The sequence below is a fragment of the Rhineura floridana genome, chromosome 3 (assembly GCF_030035675.1).
Source record: "Rhineura floridana isolate rRhiFlo1 chromosome 3, rRhiFlo1.hap2, whole genome shotgun sequence".
Classification (NCBI taxonomy): domain Eukaryota; kingdom Metazoa; phylum Chordata; class Lepidosauria; order Squamata; family Rhineuridae; genus Rhineura; species Rhineura floridana.
In genome coordinates, this window is record NC_084482.1 from 114,439,088 (window position 1) to 114,454,705 (window position 15,618).

Below are 15,618 nucleotides of genomic sequence, written 5' to 3' on the forward strand. Positions count from 1 at the left end.
CTGTATAGGGATTTAAAGGTTAAGACCAACACCTTGAATTGGGCCCAGAAAACAACTGGAAGCCAATGTAGATGAATTAACACCGGCGTGATGTGATCACGGCGGCGGCTGTTTGTAAGCAGGCGTGCCGCCGCATTCTGCACCAGTTGTAGTTTCCGGACCGTTTTCAAGGGTAACCCCACGTAGAGCGCATTGCAGTAGTCTAATCGAGAGGTGACCAGGGCATGTACCACCAGTGGGAGCTGATGATTAGGGAGGTAGGGTTGCAACCTCCGTATGAGGTGTAGTTGATACCAAGCTGCCCGGCTCACTGCCGAAATCTGAGCCTCCATGGACAGCTTGGAATCAAGAACAACCCCAAGGCTGCGGACCTGATCCTTCAGGGGTAATCTTACCCCATTAAGACTCAGGTCAGCAACACCCAACTTTCCCCTGTCACCCACAAGTAGCACCTCGGTCTTATCAGGATTGAGCTTCAGCCTGTTTCTTCCCATCCACCCACTCACGGATTCCAGGCACTTGGACAAGGACTCTGCAGCCAACTCCGGTGAAGATTTAAAGGAGAGATAGAGCTGCGTGTCATCAGCATATTGGTGACACCGCAGCCCAAAACTCCTGATGATAGCTCCCAGCGGTTTTACATAGATGTTAAATAGCATGGGAGAGAGGATAGAACCCTGTGGCACTCCACAAGTGAGGGGCCAAGGGTCTGAAACCTCATCTCCCAATGCTACCTGTTGATGCCTGTCAGAGAGAAAGGAACGGAACCACTGTAAAACAGTGCCTCCTATTCCCAATCCCTCCAGGCGATCTAACAGGATACCGTGGTTGACGGTATCAAAAGCCGCAGAGAGATCCAGGAGGACAAGAAAGGTGAATTCTCCCCTGTCTAATGCCCTCCTCATATCATCTACCAGAGCAACCAAGGCTGTTTCAGTACCATGTCCAGTCCGATTGGTATGGATCTAAATAATCCGTTTCATCCAAGTGTGCTGACAACTGGTTAGCCACCACTCGCTCAATGACCTTGCCCAAAAATGGTAAATTCGAAATGGGGCGAAAGTTGTTCAAAACTTGGGGATCCAAGGAGGACTTTTTTAGAATGGGTTTTATAATTGCCTCCTTGAGGGCCGGTGGCATTACACCCTCCTTCAAGGATGCATTTACCACTGCCCTAATCCCTTCGCCCAATTTCTCCTTGCAGTTCATAAGGAACCATGATGGGCAAGGATCAGTCAGACAGGTGGTAGGCTTCACCGTTGAAAGTACCTTGTTGCACTTCAGTTGCACTTCCCCATTGATTTTAATGAGTCGTGGATGTGCCCTACAAAAAAAAAGAAGTCAATCGATTTTGAAAAGATAAAGTCACCCAGAAATAAAATGAAGGGGATGAGGTTCTCAGTGTCTGGTTTTCAGAAAGATCTGTCTCTTTCTTGGTTATGGAAGAACAAAAGGGAATAAATGGTGTCTCTCTCATATTATCTTATTATAATCCTTCTCTTTATAATTATGTTTCCATGGATGAAATTAGTAGTTGTGCTGACTGCTTCTTAGATAATGGGGTCAGGAAGCTTAGATGCTTCTAAAAGTTGATGAAGGTGACAAAGAAACTTTAGTCTAAGTCTTCAAAGAAGAACTACTTTATTGTTTGCCCTTACTAGATTTTTTTATATGGTTATTTAACTACTAGAAAGGCTGATTTAACAATGCAATATTCTGTGGCAACTATAGAGATAACAAAAATGTGGAAATATGTGGTCTGCACCTATTAAAGCCTAAGCTTTTGGTATCCTGGTCTGACCTTCTCCTAGAGTTACTATTTCTGTTATTCTGCCTTCAAAGTTTATTACCTTGTTCCAACTAGAGCGACACACAAGTGGAAGCAGGTTCCACTGCCGGTTCAAGTGGCAGTGCAGAGAGTTCACACATACCCACTTGATTCATGTTATGATCATTTTTGCGATGAGACTTAACATGTTTTCCAAACAAAACTATGTCATTCCCAGATTGCTGGAAACTCTGGTTTCAAGTTTTGAGCCTGGATAGCGGTAAATTTCCTCCCTAGGGAAACAGAACAGTGGCATGGAAACATTTCTGGAATGCATCCAAGGTCCACTACTTTCTGGCAGGATCTCATCTGATCTTGAAATAAAAGGTGACCTCCACTGCTGGGAAGTATTCTTCCTATCCTTCGCTGCCAGGCCCAGCACCAGCAGGCAGCCAGGTTGGGCCCTGGCCAAGAGCACCTAAGGTGGGAAGATGGAGCTCCCACTCCACGATCTGCTGCAGTGTCGGGTTGCAGGACCCAGCAACCCAACTCTGCCACATTTCTCTGCCACAGAACAGGCTGGTGCCCAAGGGCCCAGTCATGCCTCATGCCAGCCCTACTTCCTGCCCTGGACGTTTTGAAATATGGGAGGATTTTTTAAACTTTTCCTAATGGTAGATGATGTGCAGACAGTTGAAAAAAGATTGACAGCAACAATTAGTCCTCCTGTGGCTCAGTGGGTGGGATTTATGTTGTGGGTGTGTCTCAGCCCTATATCAGCTTAGTTCTTTGTAAGCTGGCCTCAGAGTCCTGTTCCTCACCTGTTTAATAAAGCAACTGTTCTGTTCTACTAGAGTCTGCTATGGTGCATGGTCAACAGGAAGGTGTGCAACTGTGTGAGGAGATGCACAAGGGACCCACTTAAGAATATTATATTCAGAATCAGAAAAGGGTTCCGGTGATTGCCACTTCAGATACAGGCCTGAGGGCAGTTGTGGAGTAAATTATGGGACACCGTTCTAGATTCTGTGTTACGCTACAGAATATTGGTGGAACAGAATGATATGGATGGAATGGGACATCCAATGATGTCCGCCCAGTTGTACAACCAGTAGCAGCCAGTGGCATGATACAAATGGGGCTGTGTTGCTGAGCTGGCTTTCCAATGCTGCATGTTGCTGCCAGTTACTGAGAGGGGGAAGGCAGCAGGGAACTTGGCGTGGTGCAGGTGCAGCAGCAGAAGCAATCTGATGTTCCTGCCGCTGCGCCTGCACTGCGCCAACTCTCCACTGCCTCCTTTTGGAAACTGGCAGTGCTGCACAGTATTTGGAAGCCAGGTCAGCAATGCAGCCCCGTCTGCATCACTCAACCAGCTGCTACTATGTGCAACATAAATCCATTTGTACAATGGGACTTGTGGTTTCACTACTTCCTCCAGCCCCCTGTGCTCCCTAATATCTGCTCCAGAGCAAATGTTGAGGTGCAGGGGCTGAAGGTGGAAGGAGAGGAAGGATAATCCCTGTGGTATAAATGAATGCCTGCTTGTGCTGTGTTGGATCTCACCAACTGTCAGGAAACCTACCTTTCTCCTCTTTTTTAACTATTCTAATCTATCTGCCTATAGTATTTATCACACTTGCATCCCTCCAAGAGGCCAAGGGCGGTAATCATGAGGTTACCTCATTTTACACCATTTAAGTACACTCTCTAATCCACATCTTGCCCCTGAAGGTCCACTGTGTTGATGAGCAGATGGTTCTCTGAAGCCACCAAATATTTCCTTCCTCTTTTTCTAAAAAACACTCTACTGCCACTTCATCCCCATCGCCCACCCCTGGTGTATTTATTGTCTTACCCAATTCAGTTAGATTAATAAGATGGGTACCACATATTTATTTGATGACAATTGATTGTAGATGGAATATTCAGTGGAGGTTTAATTAGCATGTAACTGATAAGCTCAATTACCTTGTAATGATTCAGAAATTACATCAGCTGCACACTAGTGATTGGGTTCTTATACAAAACGCACACAACGTGTAGGGAAATTTTTGCTATTTATTGAACAGATTGTTTTTAAAAAAGCTTATGTGGGGGTTTAATCAGATTTCAATTAGATGGGGAAAAGAAAAATCTTAGATTAGCATTTATTAACCATGCTAATTGACACCAGCTTTAGCATCTCGTACATTGCTGCAGGAAGTGCATTTTTGCATTGGTGAGAAATACGATAGGAGGACATCTGCAACTCCAAGAGTCTTGGAAGTTCATTCATCCTAATATGATGTATTTAACATATCCTTGATTATGATAATGAGTTGTAACTGATACCTATCAGATTTTCTCCATATCTAGCACACATTGAAAGTCATAAATACTTTTGAAATCTACTCTTGCTGCTTAATTAACAGAAAAGGTGCATTACTGATTCTGAAACTGATGCATGGTCCTTCAATTTAAAATTATATTTTAACCATTTATCCAAATCCTCAGGATATTAATATCCACATGCTCTTACTGGTGAATTGATGATAGCGGCGGATAATCTTTTTTAGAAATGACAATTTTCAGAAATATTGTGTTGGATTCAGAGTTGCATGAGCGGAAGGCTGCTGGTGCAAAGGGATCCTCCTGTCCCTCCTTCTCACTGCCATCCTAAAGCCCCTGGAAGCTGTTCCTAGGGACTGGGGGACCTTATGGAACCTTGCAGGATGAGAAAAAATCAGGCAAAGGCATCTTGCCCCAGCAATACCACTCATGCCATATGCACGTGTCTGATTTTCACCCACAGCAGCACCATGAGCCCCATCTCATGCTGTTCTGGAGGGTTCTTTGATCCTGAGGGCCAGCTTTCTTTAGGGAGTTGCAGGAGGAAGAAGTCCTTTTGCAAGAGTGGATTTCCACTCAAACAACTCTGGATTCAACTCATTATCTATTTACCTGCTCACAAAAACAGTGGGACAAATATGGTTTGGAAAATGATGCAAAATTTGAAATGATTCTTAACCTCCTTGCTTTGACACCTCAATTTCCCAAACATTCCAGACTGATGAAACTGCCTTAACACCTAAGCAAAGTAGCTAATAAAAATGAATGAATGAAAGATTCAGGTGCAACATGAAACTTGTACCCCATGTACAAAAATGTGCATACTAGTTTAACTGCACCAAAAAAAGCACCAAAAGCACTTTAAAACATCATAAAAAACAGACTTTAAAATATATTAAAACATCTTTGAAAACATTTTAAAAGTTTTAAAAAACATATTTTTTTAAAAAAGAAAAGGCTTAAAAACATAATAAAAAGCAATTCCAACACAGACTCAGACTGGGATAAGGTCTCAACTTAAAAGGCTTGTTGAAAGAACAAGTTCCTTACCACTTAAGGCTGTAGTTCTTTGCACACTTCCCAGTTTGAGTAATCCCCATTGAATACATTGGGACTTGCTTCTGAGTAAACAAACATCGGATTGCACTATAAATATCTTTACAGATTGTGTAATTCATAAACATATTTGATAGTCATGTTTATATAAATATTTCTTCATACTGTGTCCCAATAAGTATTTGATTTCACACTATGGTTGTAGATGAGTTTTTTCTCTACATTTTAAGTGTGCCCTTCTTCCGTGGGGTGGTCATGGTTCTCTGTTGTTTTCATCCTGAGGGGAGGATAGGCTGAGAGATGTTGAGTAGCACATGGTCACTCAGTACACTTTATAGCTTATTTCCATTTTGAAAAATTAATTAAAACGATTTACATGCAGGCAAAGTTGATTAAGTAGATCAACACATTTAAAGCACATCCAACTCACATTTAAAGCGCATGACTTCCCCTAAAGAATCCTGGGAAGTGTTGTTTCCCCCTCACAGTTATAGTTCTCACCACCCTTAACAAACTAAAATTCCCATGATTCTGTGGTGGGATTCATGTGCTTCAAATGTGTGTTGAATGTGCTATAAATGAATTGTGTGGATCTGGCCTAGGTATGATGTGCATTCAAGAGTGAATTGCAAAGAACAATTTTAAAATATACTTTTTTAAACAGGGGGAGGGTTGTAGCTCATCGGTAGGGCATATGCTTTGCATGCTAGGTCCAAAATTCAATTCCTGAAAAAACTATTGCGTGGAATCCTGGAGAGCCAATGCTAGTCCATGTCATGAGTACTGAGCTAGATGGTACAAAATGGCCTGAGTCAGTATAAGGCAGATTTCCTTGGTTCCTAAAAGTGGGAAGAGACTCAAAGGGCCACAGTGACTCCAACATTTATTGATGTATTTTTATTTAAAACATTTATATACCGCTTTAGTGTAAAAAATCTCAAAGGTGATTTCAAGCCTTCCCTGGCAGCCTGGTTACTGTTGGAAACAGGATACAGGCCAAGATGGACTCTTCTGCCTAATCTAGCAGGACTCAAGAATGCAGTCAAAACCTCATCACTTCCAGTCAACCTGTTTTTTGAGCATTCACCATTATTTGTTTGCACAAAGTTTGTGGAGAGGTTATATAATTCCCGCTGTTTATTGAGCATGCATTGTGATTTGTTTGTATCATGTCTTCTCTTCTTCCAGGCATTTTAGGATGTATTTTTAAATTTGTTTTTAAATTTGTATATTTGTTTTTAATGTTTTTAATTGTTGTAAACTGCCCAGAGAGCTTCGGCTATGGGGCAGTATACAAATCTAATTAATAATAATAATAATAATAATAATACAGAAAGACTTAAAACAATAAAATTATTGGCAAAAGCATTGAGGACAGATATTTTAAAAAGTTCAAAATAATAAAACCAACAATGAGTTAAAAACATATTTAAAAACACAATAGCTTCTACATGCCTGGAGAGGCTTGCCTCAAGAAAACTGATTTTAGCAGGTGCTGAAAAGAGGTGTCTGCCTAATGTCAACAGGCAGGGAGTTCCTAAGAGCAGGTGCTGCCACATTACAGGACTGATTTCTTACAAGAGCAGAACAAGTACTATGTGGCACCCATAACATGGAAAGCACAGCTTGAACTTGGCCTGGTAGCAAATCAGCAACCAATGCAGATTTCAGAGCAGAGGTATTATGTGCTGATAGGATCTCACTCATGTCAGCAATTGTGCTGCAGCATTCTGCATTAACTGCAGTCCCCAGGTCAGGTTGTGCTGCATGGGGATTTCTGTGACCTTGGCTGACTGGCTGCTAGGATTTTTTTAGTTTGGGTTTTTGGTTATGAATCCTGACTGGTTGTGGGATGCTGAGTTTTCTGCCTTACTCATAGGAACCTTGTTGTGGTTGGTATGGTATTGCATTTAGGAAAGTGTTACTGCCTTTTGTGTTGTTTTTTCCTATTTGCATTTCACTTATCTTTAACCTCACTCCATTACAGCCACAGAAGCAACAGCAGTGGTTCCATACGCTCAGGTCAACCTCCTTAAACCCATTGATGACGCACGTTGTCGGTTGCATGACAGTTTGTTTCTTGTCCAATAGTGGTAAAAGCAAATTCACATATCTGGAAGTGTGGCTACAACTGTTTTTCCCAAGCTGCTGCCTGTGAAGGTAGACAAAACCATGTGTGTTTTCTCTATGTCCATTATTGCTCACTGGAATTGGGCTGGCTGTCAAAGTGAGTTTATAGCACCCCACAGAGTAGACAGAAAGGGTAGAGAATCTTCTTACTCTTACTCATTTCTCAGACATCTTTCTGAAGGGTCAAATCTGTTAAGAATTTTGGAGCAGCCATGTTAAAAGATAGGGACAGGGCACTGCAGGTTTGCCAACCCTGCTTGGATATGGATGTCTTTGCAGAGGATCCCTAGTCAAGGTTTACCAACAGCATAATCCATACTATATCTACTCAGAAGTAAGTCTTGTTAAGTTCTATGGTGTTTAGTCCCTTAGTAAGTATGTTTAGAATTGCAGCCTTCGGGGGCATCCATTTGTATTCCTGAATGTTCCCATCTAACATCTCCACAACACTAGGCTACTTTCTTCCTACAATGGCCTTCTGGTGACTGGCCTGGCCTGGGGGCACTTAAACCTTTCTTTCCAGAAGCAAGTAGGCTAGATTAAATGTTCCCTAAAGGTGTTGGACTATCACCTGGGAGACCAGAGTTCGAATCCCCACACAGCCATGAAGCTTACTGGGTGACCTTTTGGGCCAGTCACTGCCTCTCAGCCTCAGAGGAAGGCAATGGTGAAACCACCACTTGGCCCGGTTGTTGTTATGTGCCTTCAAGTCGATTACGACTTATGGCGGCCCTATGAATCAGTGACCTCCAAGAGCATCTGTTATAAACCACCCTGTTCAGATCTTGTAAGTTCAGGTCTTTTTTTATGTAGTAAATTTAATTATTTATTGGGGGGATGGGGAATTAGGGGGGAGAAAGACAGTTGCCCTCTCCCAGCAAGGGACCTGCTTTGGAGCCCAGGAAGGGCCATAGGTTCCCCCACTCCTAGTTTTATTGTGGGGACACTACTGGCTGGGGCCTTCTTTACCAGCATCTCAGGAGCAGAGCATCAGAGGGTAGCAGGGCCAATCCCCTGCATCGGTAGCGAGGCCTGGAAAAGATTCTCTGCTTGAAGCTCTGGACAACCACTGCCAGTCAGTGTTGGCAGTACTAGCCTTAATGACCCTATAAAGTAGCTTAATATGCTTCTGTTGTAGCTTCTGGTAACTAACCCAACCATAGGGGAAATCTTTTTCCTGGGCTCCAACTCTCCAGGTGGCAGCATGTGTTCAACCGTTGTGTGTGTGTGTGTGTGTGTGTGTGTTACACCTGTGGCCTTCCTAATGTTGTTGGACTGTAGCGCCCATCAGCTCCAGATACCATGGCCAATGGTCAGGGATGATGGGGGCTGGAGTCTGACACCATATCTGGAAGGCCATCCCTGCATGGAATTATTCACAACGCGGCGAGAGGAATCCTGCATGTTAAAAACTAGCCTATCAGGGTGAAGGCTCAGCTGACTTTTTCTGCCTACATGCTAATATTTTGCATGTACCGCCCCTGTCATCTCTCTCTCTCTCTCTCTCTCTCTCTCTCTCTCTCTCACACACACACACACACACACACACACACACACACACTCACACACTCACACACTCACACACTCACACACTCACACACTCACACACACACACACACACACACACACACACACTGAGCATTTAGCGACCCACGCACAACCACTGCTGGCAATTCTCTGCTCCAAGTCAAGAGGTCTATCGCATATGCCTTTGTTCTGACTGTCCAAAGCTGCAGGGGGGGAGGCATATTCCACCCTCATCTTCCTCCAGTGGCAGCTGGAAGGAAGCTGCCTCCTGCTTGGACTGAAGGGAGGGATCTCTCTGGCTGGCCAGCTGTGACTAAGAATAGAAGCCAGAGGGATGGCTTGGTAAGTGCTGCTTGAGGGCCGGGAAGGGGACACAAATGGCTGCCCAGGCATGATGTGTGTTCCCAATTAAACATTAGTGAACTAATTCATAAGTTCACAAACATGAAAGCATGTAAGGCTAAATTCGTGTAACTATGTATCTTTTTGCTAAATAAAGGCAATACAAAAAGGTCATTTTCTTTTTACTTTATTTTAGTATTTACACAAAACATTTTCCTACTCCATAATGAGTTTCTTATTTGTCCTTATTTGCCTTGTTACATTTTTTATAACATTTGAGTTGAAGAATGAACCAAAAAAAAAATGTAAAAGGTAAGGGCGCTGAAATATAATTTGCAGGGGGGCGCTGAACACTCCAGCTCCGGACCTGAGTAGGGCAGTTGGTGTAGTGCAAACACACCAGCAGGAGTGCCAGATTGGCTCCACTGGTGCATTTGCACCACACCAACCACCCTGCCACCTCACCCCTCTCCCTCCACTTCTGTTCAACTGATCAGGCGGAAGGTTGTTCAGTGATTAACTACAGAACTGCAGTTGTTGTGTTTGGAAGCAGCCAGATATGAATACCTACTTATTTATTTATTTAAATATTATTTATTTGTTTAATTAATTAATTAATTAATTTGTATACCACTTTATACTTGAAAAGAAGCCTCTAAGCAGTTTTCAGTGTTGTAAGGAAACAAAATTATACATTCAAAACAATTCAAAACATTTAAAAGTAAACATCTTAAACTTAACATCTTATCATAGAATCATAGAAAAGTAGAGTTGAAAGGGGCCTATAAGGCCATCAAGTCCAACCCCCTGCTCAATGCAGGAATCCAAATCAAAGCATTCCCGACAGATGGCTGTCCAGCTGCCTCTTGAATGCCTCCAGTGTCGGAGAGCCCACTGCCTCTCTAGGTAATTGGTTCCATTGTCGTATGGCTCTAACAGTTAGGACATTTTTCCTGATGTCCAGTCGAAATCTGGCTTCCTGCAACTTGAGCCCATTATTCCGTGTCCTGCACTCTGGGACGATTGAGAAGAGATCCTGGCCCTCCTCTATGTGACAACCTTTCATGTACCTGAAGAGTGCTATCATATCTCCCCTCAGTCTTCTCTTCTCCAGGCTAAACATGCCCAGTTCCTTCAGTCTCTCCTCATAGGGCTTTGTTTCCAGTTCCCTGATCATCTTTGTTGCCCTCCTTTGAACCCGTTCCAGTTTGTCTGCATCCTTCTTGAAGTGCAAAGCCCAAAACTGGATGCAGTATTCAAGATGAGGCCTAACCAGTGCTGAATAGAGGGGAACTAGTATTTCACGCGATTTGGAAACTATACTTCTGTTAATGCAGCCTAAAATAACATTTGCCTTTTTTGCAGCCACATCACACTGTTGACTCATATTCAGCTCGTGATCAACAACAATTCCAAGATCCTTCTCACATGTCGTATAGCTGAGCCAAGTATCCCCCATCTTATAACTGTGCATTTGGTTACTTTTTCCTAAGTGTAGAACTTTGCATTTATCCCTGTTGAATTTCATTCTGTTGTTTTCAGCCCAATGCTCCAGTCTATCAAGGTCCCTTTGAATTTTCTTTCTGTCTTCCATGGTATTAGCTATGCCCCCAATTTTGTATCACCTGCAAATTTGATAAGCATGCTTTGTACCTCCTCATCCAAGTCGTTAATAAAAATGTTAAAGAGCACTGGGCCCAGGACCGAGCCCTTTGATACCCCACTTGTTACTTCCGCCTAGTGTGAGAAGGAACCATTGATAAGCACTCTTTGAGTACGATTCTGGAACCAACTGTGGATCCATCTGATAGTTGTTTCATCCAGCCCACATTTAGCTAGCTTGCTAATCAGAATATCATGAGGCACTTTTGTCAAAAGATTTGCTGAAGTCAAGATATATTATGTCCACAGCATTCCCACAGTTTACAAGGGAGGTTACCCGATCAAAAAATGAGATGAGATTAGTTTGGCAGGATTTGTTCTTCATAAATCCATATTGGCTCCTAGTAAACACTGCATTGTTTTCAAGGTGCTTACAGATTGACTGCTTTATAATCTGCTCCAGAATTTTTCCATGGATTGATGTTAGGCTGACTGGTCTGTAGTTCCCTGGTTCCTCCTTCTTGCCCTTTTTGAAGATAGGGACAACATTAGCTCTCCTCCAGTCATCCAGCACTTCACCAGTCCTCCATGATTTTGCAAAAATAGTAGACAGCGGTTCTGAGAGTTCTTCAGCCAGTTCCTTCAATACTCTAGGATGCAGTTTATCGTGCCCTGCAGATTTGAACTTGTTCAAAGTGATTAGGTATTCCTTGACCATTTGTCTATCGATCTCAAGCTCCAATCCTGCCCCTTCTGCTTCATGTTTCCCGGGAGGGTCATAGACCCTTTTTTGGGAGAAGACTGAGCCAAAGTAGGAATTGAGGATTTCTGCCTTTTCTTTGTCATCTGTTATCATTTTGCCATCCACATTGAGTAGCTCTGCCACCATTTCTTTTCTCTGTCTTTTACTATGGACATATCTGAAGAAAGCTTTTTTGTTGCTTTTAGCATCCCTCGCTAGCCTCAGCTCATTCTCAGCTTTAGCCTTCCTGACATCATCCCTGCAATTCCGCGATACCTGCCTGTACTCTTCCTTTGTGGCCTGGCCTTCTTTCCACTTCCTGTATGTGTCCTTTTTTGTTTTCAGGTCATCTTTAAGCTTTTTGTGAAGCCACATTGGCTTCTTCTGTTGTTTCCCCCCTTTTTTCCTTGTTGGAATTGCTTGCCATTGCACTTTTAGAATTTCCTTTTTTAGAAACTCCCACCCATCTTCGACTCCTTTTCTCATTAGGGTGGCTTGCCATGGAACTGTACTTACAATTGTTCTGAGTTTATTAAAATCAGCTTTCCTGAAGTCCAGGGTGAGCGTATGGCTACTCTCAGCTTTCGCTTCTGTTAAAATCAAGAATTCAAGTATGGTCACTTTCACCCAGAGCTCCTGTAACTGCCACTTCATCCACCAAATCATCTCTATTAGTTAGAATCAAGTCCAGGATAGCTGATCCTCTGGTTGCTTCCTCCATTTTCTGTAGGAGGAAGTTATCTACAACACAAGTCAGAAATTTCTTGGAGGGGCCGTGTTTGGCAGAATTCGTCTCCCAACAGATATCGGGATAATTGAAATCCCCCATTATGACTACATCATGCCTCCTCGAAACATTGGCAGTTTGCTTTTCAAAAGTTACATTCTCATCTTCTCCTTGATTGGGTGGTCGGTAGTAGACTCCAAGCACCACATTCCTTTTATAACTTGCCCCATTAATTTTAATCCAGATACTCTTGGTGGAGCTACCAAGCTCATCTTCCTGTATTTCTGTGCAGAGATATATATTTTTAACATATAGCACAACTCCACCTCCCTTTTTATTCCTTCTGTTCTTCTTAAACAAGTTGTATCCTTCAATTGCTGTATTCCAGTCATGGGAGTCATCCCACCAAGTTTCAGTTATACCTATCAAGTTGTAATTGCCCTCCTGTATTAAGAGTTCAAGTTCGTCCTGCTTGTTTCCCATGCTCTGCGCATTAGTATACAGACATTGAAGACCATGTGATTTATGGCTTGGCTTCCTTACTACATTTTTCTGAGGGCTGTTACTGGGCCCTATTAGAGCTGATCTCTCTGGTCCTATGCATAAGCCTTCATCAACATTAAACATCATAAAAACAAATTACACATTTAAGACAATGCTAAACATTTTTTAAAAAACTTAAACATTAATGTAACCTAAAATAACTAACATAATAAATCACAACCACTATTATTATTGTTGTTATTGTTATTAATTAGATTTATATCCTGCCCTTTCTCCCAGTAGAGCCCAGTGTTACTAACAGATTAAAACACCAATATAACAGGAACAAAAAACAACCCCACCCACCAAACACACAAGTGTGTATGTATAGGTAGCAGCATCACTCTCACTTCTGCTGCTACCACCCAAGCTTATGCTCTCACCAAAAGGTGGGGCAACACTACACACTCCCCACCCCTGGAGCTCCCTCCTCTTACCAGGAAGCACACACAATCATTCCACCCCTACACAACACCCATAACAACAGGTCATCCTGAGGATAATGCACAAAGTGATCTGCAGTAGCACATGGTGTATGTTCATGGATGGGATTTGAAGATGTATTGTGTTGAAACCATCCAACAACTATTCTTTTCTTCCCCATCAGTAAACTGGCACACTCCATTAATGCCTTATAGGCCAGAATCTTGTGCTCAGGCTGCTTGCCCTCAGATGAGAGCTGCAGGACGAGAACCCTTGCCAGACATGAGTTTTAAGTAGGTACTTAGAGAGAGGGAAAAACACAGCCTTCAGTCAGGGTCCCAGCTGCACCTGCTTTCACTAGCACACACACCACCAGCCCCACCCTCCCATTACTTCCAGGAAATAGAGTACCTCATTCATTCCAGGAAATATAGTACCAAGTTTGGGTCAAAATTACTTTTTAAAAAAGACAAGAATGACAATACTGGATCAGAGAAGTTGATCTCAAGGATGGGAGATACTTCAGAAAACAAATTCTCTGAAGCAAAGGCCATACTGTTACAGCTGCCATAAGCTCTTTCTTGCTAACCAGCCACCCACAAAGACTCTGTTCACATCTTTACCTATATTCCTCACTACCAACCTTTTTCTTACCAGCACTGACCCAAGCCACCAAGTGTTCAATGGGTAGCAGCCACCAAGGCAATGCTAATTAAAGAAGCACAGATGATTATTAAACTAAAGACTACAGGAGATGTGGACATGGAAAGTCAGTGCTTAGGATTAGTAGCAGACTAGATGAGGACCAATGAGCTGAAACTCAATTTTCGTAATGCAGAACTGCTCATGGGGAATAGGAATGGAAGAGGAATCCATTTTAAATGGATTTATAAATGGAATTTGGTGGCTCCAACCCTATCGAGTTTTGCTTGCATGGAACCATCTCTTGTATCAAATGGCTGCTTACGTCTAAGCTACTCATGTGTTTGCATCTGTTTTTTTAAAAAAAACCCAGCTAAATTATACACAAAGATATGCATACTACTAGGGGCTTTGCCCTGCATGCTTTGTGCGCCAATTCCCCCCACAGGGACTCCCAAACCCCAGGACTCCAAAATGCATACACACACAAACATATACACAGACTCCCAAGAACACACACACACACACACACCAAGCATTCCCAAACACATACACAGGGACTTCCAAACATACACACACTCCCAGGCAAGTCCCGAAACCACCCCCAGGCACTCACCACTGCCGTGTTTAGTTAGCTTACTAGCCTCCTGCCTGCCCAGGCTGCTGCCACTGTTGCTGCACCTCAACTGCCTCCCACGTTGTTGCTGCTGCTTTTTTGCCCATCCTCCTCTTGCCTGCCTGCCCCCACTCACCTGCTCTGTGCTCCCTTCCCAATTCCCCTGCTCACTTGCCTGCCACCATGCTCACTTGCTCACCCCCATACTGACTCCCCCACCCCCACACTTGCTCCCCCACCCCTACACTCATTCTCCCCACTTGCACCCCACCCCTGCACTCACCCACCCCCGTGCTTGCCCATTCCGCCATCCTTGCCTCCCTCACCTCACTTGCCTGCTGTCCTGCTGCCGTGCTCCACCCCCATTTGTAACAGTGAACAAAACTCTTATATAGTTGGATTCATATCAAGCCCAGTGTTATATTTCTCCAGCATATTTTTATAGGTATATTACTACATACATAACTTTATGGGATGTATGCACTGGTGCATAGATCTGTTTATAAGCTGGTTACTTTAGGATGCCTGGAGGGATCATACATATAATGTGTATAATATTATGCATATAATATGCCAGAATTGTTTCTATTGTTAGCACAACTATGGGGGGGCATGTGCGACAAATATTTCACTTTTGGTTGAGGACCTGGGAGACCAGAGTTTGAATTGCCACACAGCCATGAAGCTGACTGGATGACCTTGGGCCAGTCACTGCCTCTCAGCCTCAGAGGAAGACAATGGTAAACCCCCTCTGAATACCGCTTACCATGAAAATCCTATTCATAGGGTCGCCATAAGTCGGGGTCGACTTGAAGGCAGTCCATTTCTATTTCAGGGAGCAAAATGGGAATTAGAAAAAATCCATGCGGATAAACTCGAAATTGAGATTTTCCAGAAATTCCATCCCCGTTGGTGTACAGTTTAGCCTATATTGAGACACGGCAGTTGATCTTGTGTTGGGTTAGGCTTGTAGTCTGAAGGTGCTATTTGATCCAGCTCTATCTTTGGAGGGTCAAGTGGCTTTGGTAGCATGAGTATCTCCTACAATCTTTCCAATGGACAGGCATAGCTTGTCCACAGTTATTTATATTCTGGCAAGATCATGTTTGGTGAGCCCCTGGTATCAGTTACATCAATTATAAAAATGCAGTAAGATTAGAGAGTCAAGATTT